Source organism: Marmota marmota, unplaced genomic scaffold (genome assembly GCF_001458135.2).
Source record: "Marmota marmota marmota unplaced genomic scaffold, marMar, whole genome shotgun sequence".
Classification (NCBI taxonomy): domain Eukaryota; kingdom Metazoa; phylum Chordata; class Mammalia; order Rodentia; family Sciuridae; genus Marmota; species Marmota marmota.
Window position 1 is genome coordinate 9,683,854 of NW_026000205.1, and position 9,953 is coordinate 9,693,806.

Genomic DNA, 9,953 nt, shown 5'->3' on the forward strand with positions numbered 1-9,953 from the left:
TTTATGCAGTGAACACCATCATCATCCCATCCCTAGAAAAGGGAAACAGGGCACAGAAGGGTTCTATCACCTGCCAATCATCACACAGCCCAAAATCAATAGGCCTCAGTATATAACCCTGAGGATAAAGTTTCTAGCACCTGAACTCTACCTCATATGCAGAATTGACCCTCCTGGATTTTGAGGCAGGACAGCAATTCCCAGCTCCTGAATTTACAGGTCTCTGGTTCAGGCAAATCACCTTGGTGTGAGTCTTGGTTTTCTTAATTGTAAAAGAGCAGTAATGTTTACTAGTTGATCTTGATATAAGTGAAGTAGAATGAAAACTAGAAACCACACTCAGATAACTCCATACTGCCTGTTGTCAAAGAAAACTGGACACTTCATGGACAATTACAGGTTACACCAGAATTATGGACAAGACATGTTAGTGGATAAAACATCAAACGAGGGGAAACCATTTTCAAGAACTTGCTTATTTAAAATGCTTCTTTTGCTGCTATGCAAATAAATGGATCTGTTTTGAATGGTACAACAAGGCAGGAAAAAAAAGACTGATGAGTAATAACTTAAAGACAACAAGCTGGGCTCAGTGATGCACTCCAGTAATCCCAGCAGCTCGGGAAGCTGAGGCAGGAGGATTGTAGGTTCAAAACCAGCCTCAGAAACTTTCCAATGCTGTGAGCAACCTAGTGAGATCCTGTTTTAAAATTTAAAAGGAGTGAGGGTACTGGGGATGTGGTCCAGTGATTAAATGCCCTGGGTTCAATCCCCAGTATGAAGAAAAAAATAAGAAGAAGGAGAAGGAGGAGAAGAAGAGGAGAAAGAAGAAGAAGGCATAACAAAGAAAACTGATGCTCAATGCAGAAGGTATAGCTCAGTGCTAGAGCACTTGCCTAGCATTAGGGGGGCACTGGGTTTAAACCCTTGCACCACAGGAAAACAAAAGAAATAAAGAAAATGGATATGATTCAGAGGTGGGCAGGAAAGGGAGGGCATGGGGAATTAGCAAGGATGGTGGAATGTGATAGCCACCATTATCCAAAGTGCATGTATAAAGACACGAATTGGCGGCAACATACTTTATATACAACCAGAGATATGAAAAATTGTACTGTATATGTATAATAAGAATTGTAATGCATTCTGCTGTCATTTTTAAAATCAATTAAAAAAGAAAATGGATATGAGATCAACATGAAAGAGAGACTAGAAACAGTCCCAAATTCCTCAGATGCAGTAGAGGTCAAGCAGCACAAACTCAAGAAGGAACAAAGAAAATTAACCTCAAGCAAATAAACAGACAAAAATAAAATAAGAACAAGGAATAAACAAAGAGGAAACAGCATGGTCGAAAGTCTACAGAGCCTAAGGATTAGTGATAACTTCATCAGAAATAGGTTGAATTCCAGGTTAAGACAAAGCTTAAAGCTATTTCAAAGTGATGAAACCACATTGGATATTGCTTGAAAGAAAACCACTTAAAGGTGCAGAGATGGGGTTATGCTGTGGGAATCATCAGAGCATTGTGGGAAAATCCTCCAGAGAAAGCAGAGGTCCTTCATTCCTGAAAGATCCACCTGGCTGCATACAATGTTGCAGGCAAGGGTCCCTATAAATTTGGAAAGACAATAATAAAATGTTTTTGGCTCTTAAAAATCTAAAGAAACAATATAGTGTATTGATAAGAATCATGCATGCCATTAAGTTGAATGACATGAGAAGCAGAGCTCACTACTTTGTTCAGTTTCTCAGGCTCCTGAACATTGTGTTGAGAGCACAGATGTGACACCACTGGGCAGTGCCATGAAATGAGCATCACTGCTTCCCTGGGGCAAGGATGACCTCAGGCCTCCTCTGCCTCCCTGCCCAGCACTCACCACCGCCTCTCCAGGAGGAACATGGGTCAATTATGCAGGTTCCTGGGCAAGACTGGTGTGTGAAGAAGTTTAGAAAAGTCTCAAATTCCTTCAGAGGCCACACTGTGTGTTCGTTCGTGTTTCTACATGAGGATCAAATGGAATAGGAGAGGCGATCTGAGTTCTGTGCTCCTTTTTTGGAGACTGTCCTTGATTCTCCCTACACAAGATGACCAGAACCCAGAGATACCCTGAGGAAATATGAGGTCCTGAAACTTGTTAGAAAACTTCAGCTTGAAACAATGGAAAAGGGGGGAGTCAACTAAGAGGGGGAGACTGGCAAGCCCGTGAAGAAGCCCTGAACCTGGATTAAAGCTCACTGTATTAGCTTCCTGTGGCTGCTGTAACAAAGGACCACAAACTCGGGGTGCTGACAACAGGAGCCTACTCCCACGTGGTTCTTGATGCCAGAGACCAGAATCAAGGTGTAAGTGGGCCACACTCCCACAGGACGCTCTAGGGTAGAATCCATCTGCGCCTCTCCCAGGAACCAGTGGATGCATGTGTTTCTGCACTTGTGGCTGCATCCCTTCCACGTCTGCCTCCATCTTCACCTGGGCTTCTTCCTCTGTGTGTCTTCTCCTCTTCTGCCTCTAACAAGACCCTGGATATTGGGTTGAGGGCCCAACGCATAATCTAAAATTATCTCATCTTGAGTTTTTTTTCTTTAACTTAATTTCATCTGCAAAGACTCCTTTCCAAACAAGCTCACATTTCTGAACTTCAGTGGTCAGAAGATGGACATATGTTTGTGGAGAACCAAATCCCACCCACTACAAACAGACCCTGGAATGACACTTTCTGGATTCTAATCCCAGCTAAGTCACTTAGAAGTTGCATGACTTGGTAATACCCTTAACCATGCTGAACCCCTATTTTTCTCACTTTAAACTAGAGATAATAAAATGTCCCTGACATGTCTCATGCCACTCTTAGAGCGCATTGGCATGTTTTGACTCCATTGCACCCTGAGTAAGATATGCCAATGGTCGAGCATAAATCATTACTATCATTATATATTCTTGTTGGATTGTCCCTTTACCAATATGAAGTGATCCTCCTGTCTCTTCTGGTTGATTTTAGTTTGACATCTGCTTTCCTGAATATGAGAGCTGAAACTCCTGCTGGCTTTGGGTCTCCATGTACATGGAAAATCTTTCCATCTTTTCACTTTCAAACTGTAGCTGTCTTTGCCCATGAAGTGAGTGACTTGCAGACAAAATATACTTGGGTCCTGTTTTTTTTTTTTTCAGTTTTATTTATTTTTTTATTAGTTGCTCAAGACAATACAATTATCTTGACATACATTTGATTCAAATAAGGTATGAATTCTCATTTTTCCACGTGTACAGATTGCAGGATCACATTTGTTATGCATCCATGTGTATACATACAGCAATCCTAGTGTCAGTTGTATTCTGCTGCCCTCCCTATACCCCCTCCCCTCCCCTCCCATCACTATTCTCTACCCATTCTACTGTGACACTTATCTCTCTTTTTTTTCTTCCCTTCCCCCTCATGCCATCATATAAGTATTTTGTGTACCCATGAGGGTCTCCTTCCATCTTCCATTCAATTCCCCTTCTCCCTCCCTTTCCTCCCTCCTCTTTTCCTTGTTTTGTAGTAATCTTCTTCTCATGCTCTTCCTTCCTACTCTGTTTTGAGTCACCTCCCTTATATCAGAGAAGACATTCGGCATTTGTTTTTTAGGGATTGGCTAACTTCGCTTAGTGCCATCCTGTTTTTTATTCTGCTGTGCCAGTCTAGGTCTTTCAATGGGAGAATCGAGACCATTTACATTCAGTGTTATAATAGAGATGTTTATTACTTCCTGCCATTTTATCTATTTCTGATGTTTAATTTGGTCACAATCATCATTTGCTTAACATTCCTCTATCGAAATTCATCCATTTCCAACCTCTTGTTTGTGTTTTACTCTGTGTGTAGGATTTTGTAAGGGTTTTGGGTTTGGGATTGGGATCTCTGATGACTTCATAGTTGGGGCATGCTTACCTGCTGGGAGAGTTTCTGTGCAAAGGTATAGAATGTCTAGCTGCTTTAGCAGTGTTCTCCATGTGCTAGGGTCCTCTCAGCCTGGATCTTGATCTCAGGCAGACAGCTCCTGAAAATAAAGAAAGTTTCTTGTTAGAGAATAACAATGTTTCACCAAGCTCAGCTGTCACCCACCACTCTGTTCTGCTGTTCTCTCACTTCTTTCATTCCAAACTGTGAAGGAGTAGAAATCTGTATCCTACCTCATTGCCAGCATCTTGGATCATCTTCTCCCTTTGACATGTTGCATGAATGTGTGAAGCCATTGACCTTCCGAGCCTGCACTGGAAAATAAACAAGTTAGATGAAACCATCACTGTTACGGATCTTCAGTACAAGATACATGAATTCTCTTGCCTCAGTCCCTAAAAACTGAAAGCACATAACTTATTGTCCTTAACACTCAAAGAGGTCACAGTTCATGGTTACCCAGTCTCCTTCCCACTTATTATACTTAGGGTACATCTGTTGATTTCACTGTAAACTTTTATTTTTAAATATCTTCATACTTAGGAAACTCTTGCAAAGCACTATAACAAACACAACAGTTCAGGTCACACAAATTTAATTTTGTTGACATTTGCAACATCTACTAGGTCATTTTCCTGTAACTCCAGCTACTCAGGAGGATTGCAAGTTCAGAAAACTTAGCAAGACACTCCCTCAAAAAAAAAAAAAAGTTACAAAGAGCTGGGGATGTAGATCAGTGATAGAGCACCTGGCATGCATGAGATCCAGGAATGAATCTCCAGTACCACAGAAAATAATTCAGTGTATATTTTCTAAGAACCATATTATAGCCTATAAGTTAAAGTAAAATCATAGAAATCAGTGAAATGAATGGCAATAATATATTATATCTAACTCGTGATCAACACTCAAACTTAGCCAATTTTCTCAATCATATAATTATATTGTGATGTGTGTGTGTGTGTGTGTGTGTGCATATTTTCCAGGATCCAATCCAGAATCCACATTGTACTTAGTTTATATTTTCCTTTCATCTAGAAAATATCTGGCCAGCTTCTCTTTATTTTTTTATCATAACAATTTGACACTTTAAAACATTCAGGCCCATTGTTTTGTACAATAACCCTGAAGGAACTTTATATAATATGTTCCAAAAATGAATTTGGGTCTCAGTTCATGTATAAATTATACACATATAGGGAGGGAGGAGGGATAATGTAAATTTACAACAGAAATATTAGACTCATGCTCTAAGGACCAAGTTCCAATCATCACTTGGAAGTCATGTTAATAGTAAGAACACATGATATAATAGAATATATTGTGGATTTTACCTCTATGACCTTCCTCTTCTAATTCTGTGATCCCAGTCTACTTTAAAAAAAAAAAAAAAATATATATATATATATATATATATATATATATATATATATATCTCCCATCCCAATGCAGGGCATTCAATAAAACACCCCACCAGGTAGTCCTAAAAAATGTTGATGTCATGAAAGAAGAAAAACTGATGATAAAACATCACAGTTAAGAAGCGCCAAAGGAAACATGATGACTCTTTGTGATGTGGTGCCCTGGGTGGGATCTCGGAGCAAAGAGAGAACATTTGGGAAACACTCAATGAAGACTGGACTATGTTTTCTCTCTTGCATTATGATATTTAAAATATGCATTGAATATGTTCACATTTCTATGTCCTTGTGCTTGTTTTTCAATTTGTTTCCAGTCCAGGAAGAGCTACTCAGGTCTCCGCCAGAAATTCTCTGTATGGGACCAAAAGGGCATAATAATAGCAAACAGTTGACCATCATTCACAATATCTATTTCTCAATCTCACCCAGTTCACTGCAAAACAAATAGGGAAAGTCAATGATTCTTTCATCTTGATGACAATATCTGATATCCCAGCATCTTCTACCAGGAAAAAAAAATCACACCACACACAAGAGCTCATCATCATGACAGAAAACACTTTTGTTTTGAAGGCATACGTTTCCAGGTTGTGGTCCCCCCTGGGACAATATAAGGGGAAATGGTATGGATTGGATGTGATGTGTCGCCCAAAAGCTTATGTGTGAAACAATGCAAGAAGGTTCAGAGATGAAATCATTGTGTTCAGCAAGCTTTTACCCAATTGGTGAATTAATCATCTGAGGGGATTAATTGCAGGATAACTGAAGGCAAAGGGGTGTGGCTAGAGGAAGTGGGCATTAGAAGCATGGCTTTGGAATATAGGCCTGTGAAAAGCATAAAAAAAAAAAAAAAGAAAGAAAGAGAGAGAGAGAGGATTGCTTAACAAAGAAAGCCATTGAAAATTAACCACAAAGTTTTTTGTCAGAGAAATTAGTGCAGTTGCTACTAATTTTGCTGCATAATTCCAAGAAAATAGCCTTTACATCTGCTTTTTTAGGATGATTCTTCCAAAGGGCAACCACATGAGATTTTTAGTCCACTCCATTTACACATGACATTTGTTGTGTGACCTACAGAATCAGGGGAAGTAACCGTAACAATGGTAGTTAAAAATTACAGAGTGATTATTTTTGTTAAACTGGTGATCTGAATTTATAACTAGTTTATCAGAGAAACCTTTACAATAATTTGTGGTATCATTTTTTCCATGTTCCTGTATGATTATATCTTGAGGTATTATTTGTTTAGCAAAGTGTGATAATCTACATGGCCCCAACGTCATAATTCCTTTAGAAAACCCAGCCTCTGGGCCAGGGTGTAGCTCAGTGGTAGGGCACTTGCCTACCACATGTGAAGTCCTGGGTTCCATCACCAGCACCACAAAATAAATAAATAAATTTTCAAAACAAGGCCTCTGTTACTAGAGACTAAACTTATCACCATGTTTTACTACTTCAGTATGCTACAACATGAGTGAATTAAGAATGGGTATATGGGTTAGATTTTTTTAAAAGAAAGAAAAGGATAAAAAGCAATAACACCATGCCTCTTTATTCCCAGGTAAGATCTGTGCACTTTGCTTCATCTAAAATATACATAGGAGGCTGAGATTAATTTTTAAGTTGATGGAATCAATTATAATTAGATAATGCATTATAAAAATCATTATGTCCTGGAAAGCTGTATTAAATAGTGACTGGCCTGATCCAAGGGTATTCTAGTGATCTATTTTCATGATCTGTGGGGCCCTTACCTTTTCAGGACAAATGGCCCCTCATGGACTACTTAGGAGAAGTGCAGCTATGAAAATCACCCACTTAGTGGTAAGGTATCTGATTCTAAGATTAAAGCAATTATATATGTTAGTCAGGTTGCCTGTCTGTGACAAAATTCCTGAGGTGAACAAATTAAAAGGGAAAGGTTTATTTTGACTCAGAGGCACATCATGGTGACCAGGAAGCAAAGAGAGAGAGCAAATGGAAAGGTCTCCATATCACCTTCAAAACTTTATCCCAGGAGATTTAACCTCTTTCCATTAGGCTCCATCACCTAAATGCTCCACAAATACCCATAATCCTAAAGGCTGGGAAGCAAACTCTTAATACATGGGCTTTGGTGAACACTTCAAAACCATCACAACAATTTACTTATTTTACAGCCATTTGACTTATTACTAATGTTGACCACTTTTAATTTACAAGACAGTGCCTGGAACAAAAGAGCCCTTCTATGTTGGTTTTCTGGATCAACAGAAAAAAAATGTGATGAAATAAATTTTATTAAATTATGAATTTGGGTCCCCTGATGCTTACCACAGGCTCTGTTCTTACACTGACTGTATAGCAAGAGGAGGCAGAGTAAGTCTACCCCATGTATACCTCAGCCCAGTGCCTGGTCTGCATTGTGAATGGGGAAATATGGAGTTGGAAAAAAAATGAAAGAAAGAACAAAAAAAAAATAAATAAATAAACTACTAATTTAGTTTAGGTGCAATAATTAACAAGTGTTCTGGCACTTTGCACACCTAATTATAACACAACCACAGTCCTTCAGATTACAATATTAAAGATATGAAATATATTAACACCAGAATAGTGAACATATATATTGATGAATAATCTCTAATGAGCTTTATTCAAAACTTGATGCCAACAGAACATTACAGCTTCAGTATTTAGAAGCAATAGGAAACCTAGATAAGAACATTTTGTACACCTAAAGACATAAGTAATTTAGTGCTTGACAGAATTTTTTAAAAGAAATCTTCATAACCAAGATGCATGGGCTGAATTACCTTTCCCCAAATCATATGTTGACCTCAGAATGCAAATTTATTTGGAGGCAGAGACTCTACAGAGGTAAATAGGTTAAAATGACCCTTTGGATTAGCTGTAATTCACAATGACTGGTAACCACAGAAGAGGAAATGTTCAAAGGAAGACAATAGAAAAACACAGGAAAAGACCAATATCTACACACTAAGGGAAGAGGACTGGAATTCCCAATAATCATTTTTCTTTATGGATGAATAACATTCCATCGTGTACATACGCCACATTTTCTTCACCCATTCATCTGCTGATAGACACCTAGGCTGGCTCCTTTGGTTGGCTGTCACTCACTGTGCTGCCGTGGACATGGCTGTGGGTCGCTAGACTGTGAGTCTGTGAGTCTTGGTTTTCTGAACTGTGAAATGGACATAATGTCTATGTTTCAATCTTGATAAGTAAAATAGAATGAAAAATTAGAAATTGGCTTGAGGCCACTCCACAGAGATGTGGTGTCAAGGGAATGCATGAGAACTTCAAGAGTTGACATTTCAACTAAAATCCTGGCTAAGGCGTGCCAGCTGAGTACCATCCAAGGAGCTGGGGCCTTTTGGAGAGCGCTTACTTTAAATGCTTATTATTCTTCCACAAAAAGAAAGGGACTTGCTTCAAGCAGTAAAAGGAAGCAGAAACAAGTCTGATGAGAAGTGATTTAAAGAAAATGGATTTTCAGGGTCTTAGATGCAGCTCAGTGGTGGACTCCTCCTTGATATGCAGGAAGCGCTGGACTCAAACCCCCAGAACCACAAAGAAAAGAAATTAAGACAAAGTTTGTTAGTGATAAGCCCATCCCAATTCCCTCTAGGTCAGGAGCCATCTTGTCAAGGCTGGCTAGGTTGCTGGGCCCATGCCGTGGGGAGCAGTCTGGACTTGGCTAGGGGTCAGGGCTGGGGGGAGTCTGGGAGCTTGGCTAGGGGCGGGTCAGGCAGCACTGCAGAGGGGACACGTGATGCCAAGGTGAGTTTTAACCTGGCAGGTGTGAGGTGCCAGGGGACGTCCAGGGCAGGGTTCTTGCATTGTTGGGTCGAGCTCAGGAGCATGGCTGGGAAGAGGCCTCTGAAGGGCGGGAGGTGCAGTGCCTCTGGGGAGGGCTGGGCAGGGGCTGCCTGGGTGGCAGGAGCCCCTCCAACCTGCTGCCCTCTGCGGCTTCCTGCCCCCTGCAGCATCCTCGCTCTCCAGGTCCCCAATGCCAAGAAGCTCCAGCGGAAGGAGCAGCTATGGGAGAAGCTGGCGAAGCAGGGCGAGCTGTCCCGAGACATGCACAGGGCCCAGGCCTGGCTTCTCAACCCTCCTGTGGCCAAGAGCAAGCCTGGGCCCAAGGACACCATCCAGCAGCTCTTCTATGACCTCTGGGCCCCGGACAGTGAGTGTTCTCGGTGTCACCTGCAAACAGGGCTGGGACTGACATGGACAGTTGTGTGGTTTGCGTGCTGCATGGGAGCACTGCGTCCAAGGGCTGCCCCAGCAGAGTTGAGCACCCTGAAGTGGTGCCCTCTCCCCTGTGCTCCCCTTTCTGCAGTTGTGGGGTCTCGCGCCTCAGCCTGGGGTTAGGGTCATTGCCTGAACCCAGTCTGGCGGTGGGCTGGCTTGGTGTTTGTGAATCTCTCTTCCTCACCTGAGCGTCAGAGCCATTTTTTGGAAATGAGGAGGGGTTGGAGGGAGGCCCTGGGGGTCCCAATGCCAGAAGCCCCAGAGCTGCTCGCTGTCTCTGCAGACCCCCTGGACAAGCCGCTGGAGGGCCAGGATGCCTTCTTCCTGGAGC

The 9,953-nt window shown here is 41.3% G+C and overlaps 1 protein-coding gene and 1 non-coding gene across 9 annotated transcripts in view; one reads left to right on the forward strand and one right to left on the reverse strand.

Annotated features, from left to right (window-relative positions):
* The window catches only part of LOC107151504 (zinc finger protein 573), a 157,678-nt gene that overhangs the window by 62,378 nt on the left and 85,347 nt on the right, over positions 1–9,953 (reverse strand). The gene's annotated exons all lie outside the window — the stretch shown is intronic.
* LOC125612683 lies at positions 7,659–7,784 on the forward strand. Its single transcript, XR_007343163.1, has one exon. It is a non-coding gene; the product is annotated as a small nucleolar RNA SNORA51 (small nucleolar RNA).